The sequence below is a fragment of the Strongylocentrotus purpuratus genome, unplaced genomic scaffold (assembly GCF_000002235.5).
Source record: "Strongylocentrotus purpuratus isolate Spur 01 unplaced genomic scaffold, Spur_5.0 spur5_scaffold_12, whole genome shotgun sequence".
Lineage (NCBI taxonomy): Eukaryota > Metazoa > Echinodermata > Echinoidea > Camarodonta > Strongylocentrotidae > Strongylocentrotus > Strongylocentrotus purpuratus.
This window is the reverse complement of record NW_022145597.1, coordinates 18,328,251-18,341,425: the sequence shown is the minus strand read 5'-3', so window position 1 is coordinate 18,341,425 and position 13,175 is coordinate 18,328,251. Positions and strand designations below refer to the sequence as shown.

Here is a 13,175-nt window from a genome sequence, read left to right as displayed (position 1 = left end):
AGCCCGGGAAGGGACATGGTAAAAATATTTTTATCTCGTTAAAACGAGATAGTTATCTCGTTTTAATGAGATAGTATCTCGTTAAAACGACATAGTATCTCGTTTTAATGAGATAGTATCTCGTTAAAACGACATAGTATCTCGTTAAAACGAGATAGTTATCTCGTTTTAATGAGATAGTATCTCGTTAAAACGACATAGTATCTCGTTTTAATGAGATAGTTATCTCGTTTTAATGAGATAGTATCTCGTATAAGTCCATTGCATACTGGAACCGGGTGGTCCCTGTATTAAGCCTATGGGAGTGAGAGAATTCAGTAGTCCACGGGTTAACAACATAATACCCGCGAGGCTAGACTAGACTGCGCGCTCGCTGCTTTATGCAGTAATAGCGTATATAGCCAGGCGGCCATGCCATGCCAGGCCTTGTACTTGTACGTATGTACTACTTAAGTTACGTCTACGGTAGATCGACTGAATTCAACCAGAAGTTGCCGGTTGCAATCGCGAGGATTGAAGGTTAGTTCACTTCTTTTACTTATTTATGGCCGGGTCATTCAATGTACAAGTGAACAAACAGCTAATTTAACAGATTTGCTCTTTTTCGCGATCAGTTCTAGATCTGTGTAACGTTAATTTTAAGACTGCTCAATTCGCAGACTGCAGTCCCCATCGGAAGCGCCCTGTTCTGGGGCCCGACGCTTCAGGCTCTCCGCGGTCTGGGTCTGGGACCCTGGCCTTGGGCTTGGCCTGCTGGGAAGGCTGTGGTCATTTTGCAAGCTAGAGACAAAGTAAACTAGATCTAGACGTTACTTTTTTACGTGCTCGCATTGCAGTAGAAGTGTGGAATTTTCGTATGTATAGATCTAGACTAGTCTAGATATACGAGGAAAAAGCAAGCAAATGTCAGAATTGTAAAAAAAAAAAAACCTCATATTCCACGGCTATTGATGTCTAACAAAGTTAGTGTGTAGAGTCTAGATCTAGATTCAACTATGCAATATGCAATACACCGCAACTTAGTCTTAGTATAGATCTAGATCTATTTCAGCGACGCGGCGGATCCAGGATTTTTCAAAAGGGAGGGCCGAAGTTGGACCGAAATATCAGCCTCTATTTGGCGTTGACGGTTGGATCCGCTGAGATTGCATATCTGGCTTCTCTAAATGCCTCTGAGCTCTGTCATTTTGTCAAAAGAATGCCCCCAGAAAGATGGTTATTCCTGTCTAGGCCGAAGTCTGCTCAGCCTCAGGGCCTCATCAGGCACCAGAAAAATTCGCTGACCAGCGAAAAAAGTGGAAAAAATGATCCTTAGCTTTTTCAAGTGTCTGTTTAGATCTAGTCTAGATCTACCCAAAATATTCCTTGACAAGCAAACAAAAAGGAGAAGGGGAGGGCCATGGCCGATTCCCCCCCCCCTTGATTCCGCCACAGTATAGATTCTATGACTATGTTGTTCAAATTATTTGCTAGGTACCAGTTTACTAGTAGGTTTATTGTCACCCTTAGTCCTTACACTTCTAGATCTAGCCATGTAATAACATTAACAGTAACTGGGATTTTGTCAAAATGTTTACATTTACGTATCTAGAGGCTAATAAAAAAACATCAGTGCAACACTGTTGAGTATGTTGAAGCACTAAAAATAGAGGATTTATTTATTTAATAAATTTACTGTCTTCATATTAACTTTCATTGCTAACATGTTGAGCTATTTGATAAAATTATTTTTTTATTTTTTTTTTCTCAGTAAATTTACAATATTTTAATGTTTAAATGTTGCTGAAATAGTTACTTGACAAATGCAAAGTAAGATAAATAAACAAAAACCAGTGTGCATGAAAAGTTTATTTAACCAGTTCTTTGGGGGGAAAAACACTGTTGCCTGTGCGTTTTAGATAGGTATACACCATGGGGCTAACGTAGTGAGCCCCATGCCTGCAGGGGTGGTTTATTGTACTAGTAACTACGAGTGTAGAAAATCAATAAGTTTTGAAATATTATAAATAAGGACTAGACCTAGACTGCATGCATGGCTGGAATACTCCCCCAGGGAGTGGAGAATGTGCATACATTGTGTGCGGGCAATCCTGATTGAATCCGATGACCGGGGACGGGGTAATAATAATCTGTAAACTGCTTAGATACATTATTAATGTCTTACTCTTAAGCACTATAAAAAAGCGGATTATTATTATTATTGATTGTGTTTTCAATATTTTAATTTTGTATTCATTGTATTTCTTCAGTAACTTAATGCCTGGCTAAAACATCGACAAACTTAAACTAATGTCATACATAAGTGTTAATACATGTGTAGGATCTACATCTATATAAGTTAGTTGGGAGTAGTCTCTAGACCCTATATCATACATGTATGTATATGGTCCTTCCATGCATGGACCACATACTCATCTCCCATCTTCCAAAAAAGAATAGCTAATGATTTTGGTAACAAAAAAATTGCCTCACTAATCATCACTGCTTCTTTGTTTTCTGTCTTCAGCGTGTTCTTCGGCAACACTGAGGCAGCATTTGAGAAGAAATATCCCTCAGGCTCAGCTCACCAATTGAAGGACAAGGACAAGGGTTCTATCCAGAGTTTCCAAGTAAGATAATTCCTCTTATAATCCTATTCAGTGTAAGTGTTAAAAAAAGAAACTGAATTGAAATAAGAAATTAAATTAGATAGAAGAATAGGCAGCAAGATGAGGGGTAATGGAATGTAAGTTCTAGGAAAAAGTTTTGAAAACACTTGTAACGATTTCTGGATCTGGATGTATACGATGCTGGACCAGTTGGTATATGATTGCAGCAGATGAGAGAGGGCGCAAAGAATAGATAGTTGAATCGTAGGTGGCTCTTCTCAATCTTAGACTTGAACACCTTTGATGATGGACAGACTATTGATTACTTATTAGAGTACAGACTCAGTAATTTTGAATCCAAAGGACCTGTAGATGGTACGTACTGAACTGATAGACTCTTAGAGCTGTAGCGTACCTTTAGGATAGACCTAAACAATCCAATTTTCTGGGCATTAGTTGGCACATAACCTTATTCTTGAAACTTATGACCTAATTCTTGTGCAGCCCTGATATGGGTATTAATTGCACAGGTCACTTACTGACTTTTTCTTAAATTCTCTTTTTAGGCACAATTTTTGTAGGGTGTTTTCTGCAGCTGTAACCCATGCATACACACCCTAGCCTCCAGCACAGCAGTGACCACCCAGCTAATCTCATTCAGGTATGACTTTCTGGGATTGATTTGAAGCTCAATGAACAGAAGGCTCAAGATTAGCTATTGTCACCTTCATCAGGGGTGGGTTCATTAGGATCAGGGGTGGGGGCTAAATGGAAAAGGGAACAGATTTATCAATTTTTTTGGTCAAAATGCATGATCACATGTAACCAAACTTGGCAGGAATCATTCAAAATTCTACCCATGGATGTACAATTTTTAATCATGCATGTAACTCAATAAATGTCTTAAGATTGTTCTAAAGATAAAAGAAAGGGGCTAAAGTGTGGTTCGATTCACCTCTCATTCCATGTGTATACCTTCACCATGTACAAAGTCTATGGCACTAGACTATGGAAATGGTAAGCTGTCACTGGCAATTCAATGCCAATGATGAAATAAATGGCAGTGCTTGGAGTGGTGACATTAACCATAATGCGATTGAAGTAAATAATGAAATGTTTCATGTATTTAAAAAAAAAAATGCATTTTCAGATTGTAACCGATATATGTATGACTATAGGAATCATCCATGAGGATAGGAGCTCAATGTAACTTAATTCAAACTCTCTGCAAGTGAGAATCAGCAACAGGTAAATTATTCACAAGTTGCATATTATAGTAAGTTCATACATGTACCTCTTCAAAAAACAGAAAGACTAAACATTTTATTATATTTCTGGAAATGTAGGTAATTGTTAGTCACTACCTAAGCCCCCCCCCAAAAAAAAAATGCATCATAAGTCACCACTGTACCCTCCTTTTTTCATTTTCAGCATTTTCCTTGGCAACATTGAGGCAGCATTTGAGAAGAATTAACCTTCAACTCACCAACCTGCTCTTAGGCATTTTCTTCAAGGATGCTATCCACAGATGCCAAGTAAGTGGAACAGATATACGAGGTGTGTCAGAAAAGTTCCAGGACTGATATCACAAAAGAAATATATACCCAAATTACAGACTTTGAGTTTTCCCTTTCGAAGCAATCCCACTGGAGTCTTACACAATGTCCCATCTTTCTCTGCCATGCCTCCATGCACTCCTGAATGATTTTTCTTGGATCCTCTGCAGCTTTTTCCGTCCTCATGGCCATGTTTACATCTTCCACATTTGTAACTCTTTGTGCGACCAACCATGAAACCCCTGTGTGCCCCATTATTTTAGGGAGTGACAATTTTGCCGCATTCTGCCAGACACTCCTAATTCAAAGGGCTGTAACTTTTTCTGCAATCGTTATGAAGAAAAATTGTGTCCAGCAAAGTTGTCTAGTTTTGTATTGGCTTTCCAGTCATATATATTTCTATTCTTTGGCTAATTTTGGGATCCAACACTTAAGAGGGGCGTTAAACTGTTATCAATCAAGCATCTCAACACTGAGCAAACAGATACTATAAATTGGTTCTTTCTATTGAAGAATATTACTGCCATTTTACCTCAAATGAATATTTCCTTTGTTAAGAAGAGTGTTTGATGCTATTCTAATTAAACAAGACAAAAATAAAAGAAATCCATTCCTTTCTAATTTCCATACGTCTGGGTCATTCGCTCTAAAGTTTGAACGAAGTTATTTTCATGACAAAGTACTTCTATCCATGAAATTTCATCAAAACTAGGGAGGATGTGCCACCCAAGACTACTTCCCTTGAATGCCGTACTATTTGATTAATATCCGTACTATTTCAAGGTGATGTTTCCATGATCTGCTTTTAAATCTTGTTTGGTTTCTTTCTTCTTTTTTTTTTGCCACAGATGTCGAAGTTGTACCACCACAAGCTAGACAAGATTTTGATTCCGACTAACCCATTCTTTAAAGGTCCATTGCCTTAGGAAATTAAAACTTTTATGTCTTGTATCAAGACCCTTTTAAAGCAACATAATAACAATTGTTTCATAAATAAATGCCTCCTTATATTTTTTACAATTTTTTGAAAACCTCTCCAAGTTGCTCGTCTAATGGTGGACCCCGCCCTTAAAATTCTCAGAGTTCCTCGGAATGATTGACCAAAGGATTAGTGATGTTATATCAAGAACGATCTCCGCTTAGGCAAGCTACGGTGCTTGCTAGCCAGCTCTGCAGGCATTATGTTTTGTACACAAACATAAACAATTACTTTTGTTATTAAATAGTGTGCTATGCATCTTTACTTGTTATTTATTGTGGTGAAATTTCACTAATGGCCCAATTTTAAAAAGAGAGCTATACCATGAGTCGAAGAAGATCGTAATTGATTTGAATGCCTGTATAACGTGTCAACTAAATGCATGCTATAAAGAATTTCAAAGGTAAGAAAAAAATGTTTCATATATCTAAGTGACTGAATGTTTTTCGTACTACCTTCTTCTCAATTTAAAGAAATATTGAAAGTGGTATATCAGAGTGAAGAAACTTGTGTTTTTCCCTTTACAAGCTCTGCTCTTTCTTACTTCACTTTCAAATTTCCTCTCTTGTTATATAAACATTTAGCGATTGCTTTACTTCACACATTCAAGCAATGTATACTATCCCTCCTAAAAAAAAAGTTTGTAGATGTGTTAACAATAGATATGGCGACGAAATGTATCAGCATCTCTGAAATGCCTAAGCATAAAAAATGTTGGCAATTTCTCTGAATTTTATTTTTTTAATTTTTTATGGAACATTGTTTACATTAATTGCCTAGTTCTTGGCATGCAAATGGTGGACACTTTATTAATTTCTTTATATTTTTGTGCTGTACATATGTAGAGGAATCTTGTCATAAGCAATCGTGTTCGTCTGCCAGAAAGTTTTTTTTTGTTTTACTCGGGAAATTGTGAGGATTGTTTATTATATTCGTACAATGAATTTCAGTATGTTATGTTGTGTTACGTGTAAGCGACAATTCATTTTTATAACAGCTCCTATCGTCCTAGCATTCATTGATAGTAGGCCTATATTGTGACACATTGAGATACCTTGAACTTGAAACTACGTTTACATCTTTTTCGAATTCACGAAAATACAAAAGAAAGATGTACAATAATTGTATTCACATTTACAACAGTTTGTTTATTACACATAAAATAAAGTATGTTTTATCACAAAATCAGTTTATTTTCCTTGTTCTTTTGTTTTGGAGGGAGGGGGATGTATTCAGAGCAAATTCTAAGAAGCAAGATGGTGAACTTTTCATTAAAATGGGACAAATAAGTTGTTATCAAGTTTTGATAGTGATTAAAATGTACAAGATAATAGACATGACGAAATTAAAATAACATGTCCCTCTTGCTTCAATATTGTTATTATACATATCTTCCAGAGGGATCTAAGTCGAGTTCTATAATGAACTTTTCTCAAATTCAGTCTAATTTTGATGAAATTGTTACTATCTTCATTTTGTGGATTTTGCTCTGTTTATTTATTTAATCCAATCTTTAACTACTTGGCTTTTTCTTGTCACGTTGTGATGCATGTGTTTGAATGATTGTACATGTCCGATGTAGTATGATCTTGACGATGTTCTTATGAACGGACGACTGATGTTGGTGTGAATATGTTTTTGAGTTGGTGTTGGTAATGTCAGAAGGATGTTGGCATGAACTGGAAAGGGGAGGTACAACGTCGGCACATGGTGGGATACGGGTTGGCATAACGTTGCTTCTACGTCGGCAAATGGTGGAGAAGAGGTTGGCATAACGTTGGTCTAGCATTGGCACATGGTGGAGGAGGGGTCGGCACTTGGTGGGAAAAGGGTTGGCATTATGTTAGGACAACGTCGGGGAGACGTCGGCACATAGTGTAAAAGGGGTTGGCATTACGTTGGTCCTACGTCAGGGAGACGTCGGCACATGGTGGAAAAGGGGTTGGCATTACGTTTGTCCTATGTCGGCATATGGTGGGATAGGGGTTGACATGACGTTGGTCATACGTCGGGGGACGTTGGCCCGATGTTGGCTTAATGTCATTTCGTCGTTGTCGAGCCAACGTTGGCCCGCCGGCAAGAAAGCCGTTGGCCCAACATCACATTGGCGACGATGGCGCAACGTAACAGCCCACGACGTCGGCACGTGGTGGGATAGGGGTTGGCATAACGTTGGTCCAATGTCGGAACTACGTCGGCACATGGTGGGATAGGGGTTGGAATAACGTTGGTCCTACGTCGTGGAGACGTCGGCACATGGTTGAAAAGGGGTTAGTATAACGTTGGGCCAATGTCGAGGAGACGTCGGCACATGGTGGGATAAGGGTTGGCATAACGTTTATCCAATGTCGGAACAACGTCGGCACATGGTGGGATAGGGATTGGCATAACGTTGGTCGTACGTCGGCACATGGTTAAAAAAGGGTTGGGACGACGTTGGTCCAATGTCGGAAAGACGTCGGCATACGGTGGAAAAGAGGTTGGCATAACGTTGGTTCAATGTCGGGAGGACATCGGCACATATGGTCGGATAGGGGTCGGTACAACGTTGGCCCGATGTTGGCTTAATGTCATTTTGTCACTGTCGGGCCAACGTTGGCCCGCCGGCAAGAAAGCCGTGGGCCCAACATCATGTTGGCGACGTTGGACCAACGTAACAGCTTACGTTGGCCCCACGTTGGCGTAACGTCGTATTGTTATCTGGGTTAATACAGGGACCACCCGGTTCCAGTATGCAATGGACTTATACGAGATACTATCTCATTAAAACGAGATAACTATCTCATTAAAACGAGATACTATGTCGTTTTAACGAGATACTATCTCATTAAAACGAGATAACTATCTCGTTTTAACGAGATACTATGTCGTTTTAACGAGATACTATCTCATTAAAACGAGATACTATGTCGTTTTAACGAGATACTATCTCATTAAAACGAGATAACTATCTCGTTTTAACGAGATACTATGTCGTTTTAACGAGATACTATCTCATTAAAACGAGATACTATGTCGTTTTAACGAGATACTATCTCATTAAAACGAGATAACTATCTCGTTTTAACGAGATAAAAATATTTTTACCATGTCCCTTCCCGGGCTCCGTAGTTTTGAGCATAGATCGCAATAATAAAACAAAGAATGAGAAGGTGATGGAAGGAAGAAACAAAAATAACATAAGGAAAGACAGAAAGAGAAAGTGATAGAATGATTGAAACAAAGAATAACATAAGAGAAAGTGATAGAATTATAAAAACAAAGAACAACATAAGAGAAGGTGATAGAAGGAAGGAACAAAGAATAACATAAGGAAAGACAGAAATAGAAAGTGATAGAATGCTTAAAACAAAGAATTACATTAAAAATGCTGATAGAAGGAAAAAAACAAAGAATAACATAAGAGAAGGTGATAGAAGGAAAAAACAAAGAATAACATAAGAATAAAAGGAAGAAACAAAGAATAACATAATGAAAGACAAAAAGAGAATATGATACAAGGAAGAAACAAAGAATAATATAAGGAAAGACAGAAAGAGAAAGTGATAGAATGATTGAAACAAAGCATAACATAAGAGAAAGTGATAGAATTAAAAAACAAAGAACAACATAAAGAGAAGTTGATAGAAGGAAAAGAACAAAGATTAACATAAGAATAGAAGGAAGAAACAAAGAATATCAAAAGAGAAAGTGATAGAATTATAAAAATAAAGAATAACAAAAGAGAAGGTGATAGAAGGAAAAAAACAAAGAATAACATAAGGAAAGACAGAAAGAGAAAGTGATAGAATGCTTAAAACAAAGAATTACATTAAAAATGCTGATAGAAGGAAAAAAACAAAGAATAACATAAGAGAAGGTGATAGAAGGAAAAAACAAAGAATAACATAAGAATAAAGGAAGAAACAAAGAATAACATAATGAAAGACAAAAAGAGAATATGATACAACGAAGAAACAAAGAATAATATAAGGAAAGACAGAAAGAGAAAGTGATAGAATGATTGAAACAAAGCATAACATAAGAGAAAGTGATAGAATTAAAAAACAAAGAACAACATAAAGAGAAGTTGATAGAAGGAAAAGAACAAAGATTAACATAAGAATAGAAGGAAGAAACAAAGAATATCAAAAGAGAAAGTGATAGAATTATAAAAATAAAGAATAACAAAAGAGAAGGTGATAGAAGGAAAAAAACAAAGAATAACATAAGAATAGAAGGAAGAAACAAAGAATAACATAAGGAAAGACAGAAAGAGAAAAAAATAAAAGGAAAACAAGGTATAACATAACGGAACAGGCCACGATAAAGAGCATGGTATAGTAAACGCAAATTGCATGAAAAGCAGGCGCGCGGTTTTTGCCCAAACCGGAACAGGCCCCGTCGTACAATCGAATTTTAGCGACCGTGATTCTGCAGAATCACGATACAAAACGCATCTTTTTCAGCGTTTAATGTTTGTGTTTTCAAACACGTTTATTTTTACGACCGACGAAAAAATCGCTTGAACGCATTGCGTTTTAAACTAAACGTCTTTAGAAACCGTGATTCTAGGGTGAAAAAGTGTCGATTAAACGCACCCTAATCCTCTTAACTAGCAAGGGACATTTACCTATTACGTAATCACCTTGACTGCAATGCCTTTAATCACAATAGGGTCGAGTGTGCCAGATGTGGTGCGTGTGTGTGTGTGTGTGTACTAGAACTTGTACTTTAAAGTGTTGTACTTCCCCTACCTCCAGTGTTCGGAGGTCGGCGGTGGACCGCGGAGAAGTGGGTATTACGTGTGGTTACTGTGAAACTGCTTAGTACTTCAGTAACTATTTTCTTTTTCTTTTTCATTAAAAAAAAAAACGAACTGCTATAATTATCTTTTTTTAATAAAAAGAAAACAAAAAACATAAATGCTAGCTGCCATCTTGAAAATAAGCCCTACTTGCTGGACGTCAGGTAAAATGTAACGAGTGGCCATTTTTAAATTTTTTTTTTAAGGGCAAAAACAAATAAATATCGCTGATCTTACAGGCTTTTATGACTGTCAGAAATGATTAAGGAAAATGAATGCTAGTATCATCGGCGCTTGGGAAAATAAGATGAAAATAGATTGCGGGAGAGAGAGAAGGGAAGTACATTAAATATCGCTGATGTTACAGGCGTTTATGACAAAGAGTAAGCCTACGCAATGACAGAAATTAATGAAAAATATGAATGCCAATATCATCGGCGCCTGAAAAAAATAGAAATAGAACATGGAAAGAAAGAAGCAAAAACAAATAAACCTCGCTGATCTTACGGGCTCTTATGACAAAAGTAAGCCGACGGAACGAAAGAAAATGATTGAAGAAAATGAACGCCAATATCATCGGCGCTCGAGAAAATAAAAGAAAGATAGATTGTAGGGGAGAGAGTCACGAAATCATATATCGCTGATGTTACATGCTTTTGTGACAAAAAGGAAGCCTACGCGATGACAGACAAGATTAAAGAAAATGAATGCCAATATCATCGGCACTTGAGAAAATCAAATAGAGATAGATCGCGGGAAAGAGGGAAGAGAAAAAAATAAATATCGCTGATCTTACAAGCTTTTATGACAAAAAGTAAGCCGACAGAACGAAAGAAATGATTGAAGAAAATGAACGCTAATATCACTGGCGCTTTAAAAAATAAAATATAGATAGATCGCGGGAAACAGAGAAGCAAAAAAAGTTGATGTTACAGGCTTTCATAACAAAAAGTAAGCCGACGGACAAAAGAAATCAATTAAGGAAATAAATACCATAGCAATACCACTCTTTCGTTCCGTCGACTAACTTTTTGTCATAAAAGCCTGTAAGACCAGCGATGTTTTTTTTTTTCGCTTCTCTCTTTCCCGCGATCTTTTTCTATTTTATTTTCTCAAGCGCCGATGATATTGGCATTCATTTTCTTCAATCATTTCTTTCATTGCGTAGGCTTCCTTTTTGTCATAAAATCCTGTAAGATTGCAACGATATTTAATTGACTTCCCTTCTCTCTCTCTCCCGCAATCTATTTCTATTTTATTTTCTCAAGCGCCGATGATATTGGCATTCATTTTCTTCAATCATTTCTTTCATTGCGTAGGCTTCCTTTTTGTCATAAAATCCTGTAAGATTGCAGCGATATTTAATTGACTTCCCTTCTCTCTCTCTCCCGCAATCTATTTCTATTTTATTTTCTCAAGCGCCGATGATATTGGCATTCATTTTTTTCCATTATTTCTTTCATTGCGTAGGCTTCCTTTTTGTCATAAAATCCTGTAAGATTGCAGCGATATTTAATTGACTTCCCTTCTCTCTCTCTCCCGCACTCTATTTCTATTTTATTTTCTCAAGCGCCGATGATATTGGCATTCATTTTCTTCAATCATTTCTTTCATTGCGTAGGCTTCCTTTTTGTCATAAAATCCTGTAAGATTGCAACGATATTTAATTGACTTCCCTTCTCTCTCTCTCCCGCAATCTATTACTATTTTATTTTCTCAAGCGCCGATGATTTTGGCATTCATTTTCTTTAATCTTGTCTGTTATTTCGTCGGCTTCCTTTTTGACCTAAAAGCCTGTAAGACCAGCTATATTTGTTTTCGTTTCTCTCTTTCCCGCGATCTATCTCTCTTTTATTTTCTCAAGCGCCGATGATATTGGCATTCATTTTCTTCAATCATTTCTTTCGTTCCGTCGACTACCTTTTTGTCATAAAAGCCTGTAACATCAGAGATATTTATTTGCTTTTTTGCTTATCTCTCCCGCGATCTATCTCTATGTTATTTTCTCAAGCGCCTGGTGATATTGGCATTCCTTTTCTTCAATCATTTCTTTCGTTCCGTCAACTTACTTTTTTGTCATAAAAGCCTGTAACATAAGAGATATTTATTTGTTTTTGCTTATCTCTCCCGCGATATATCTCTATGTTATTTTCTCAAGCGCCGATGATATTGGCATTCCTTTTCTTCAGTCATTTCTTTCGTTCCGTCAACTTACTTTTTTGTCGCGGCCTGTTACATCAGGATATTTAATTGTTTTTCGCGACTCTCTCCCCTACGATCTATTTCTCTTACATTTTCTCAAGCGCCGATGAAATTGGCATTAATTTTTTCCAATCATTTCTGTCATTGCGTAGGCTAACTCTTTGTCATAAAATCCTATAACATCACTGATATTTAATTATTTTTCGCTACTCAGTCCCCTGCGATCTATCTCTCTTTCATTTTCTCAAGCGCCTGGTGATATCGGAATTCATTTTCTTCAATCATCTTTCGTTCCGTCAGCTTACTTTTTTGTCATAAAAGCCTGTAAGATCAGAGATATATATCTGTTTTCGCTTCTCTTTTTCCAGCGATCTATTTCTATTTTATTTTTCTCAAGCGCCGATGAAATTGGCATTCATTTTCTTCAATCATTTTTCTGTCATTGCGTAGGCTAACTCTTTGTCTTAAAAGCCTATAACATTAGTGATATTTATTTTTTTCGCTACTCTGTCCCCTGCGATCTATTTCTCTTGTTTTTTCTTAAGCGCCTGGTGATATTGGAATTCATTTTCTTCAATCATTTCTTTCGTTCCGTCGGATTACTTTTTATTATGAAAGCCTGTTACATCACCGATATTCTATTGTTTACCATTATCTCTCACTCGCGATCTATCTCCTCTTTTTCTTCAAAATCGCTAATGATATTGGCATTCGTTTTCTTCAACCATTTCTTTTGTCCGTCGTCTTACTTTTTATCATGAAAGCCTGTAACATCAGCGATATTTCAATGTTTTCGCTTATCTCTCTTCTGCGATCTCTTTTTTCTTTTTTCTCTCTTCTCTCTCTCTAGCGCAGGGGATATAGGCATTCATTTTCCTCATTCATTTCTGTCATTCCGCCGGCTTACTTTTTGCCATAAAAACCTGTAACATCAACAATTTTAACACATTTTGTCTTTGTTTTGCGGCTGGCGAAAAAGAGGGATGCGGTTTGTGGGGATTAGCAGGTAATCCCTTACAACCTTGTAAATGTGATGTCCTTTCTTTCTAAGGGGATTTTTGCGT

At 37.0% G+C, this 13,175-nt stretch overlaps 2 long non-coding RNA genes across 2 annotated transcripts; both read left to right on the top strand.

The window, feature by feature from the left end:
* The first annotated feature begins 412 nt into the window (after positions 1-412).
* Positions 413-3,224, top strand: LOC115922672. The gene is made up of 3 exons (XR_004063549.1): positions 413-519; positions 2,507-2,609; positions 3,155-3,224. It is a non-coding gene; the product is annotated as an uncharacterized LOC115922672 (long non-coding RNA).
* On the top strand, positions 3,225-6,265 carry LOC115922671. Its single transcript, XR_004063548.1, has 3 exons — positions 3,225-3,249; positions 4,020-4,123; positions 4,993-6,265. It is a non-coding gene; the product is annotated as an uncharacterized LOC115922671 (long non-coding RNA).
* The last annotated feature ends 6,910 nt before the right edge of the window (positions 6,266-13,175 follow it).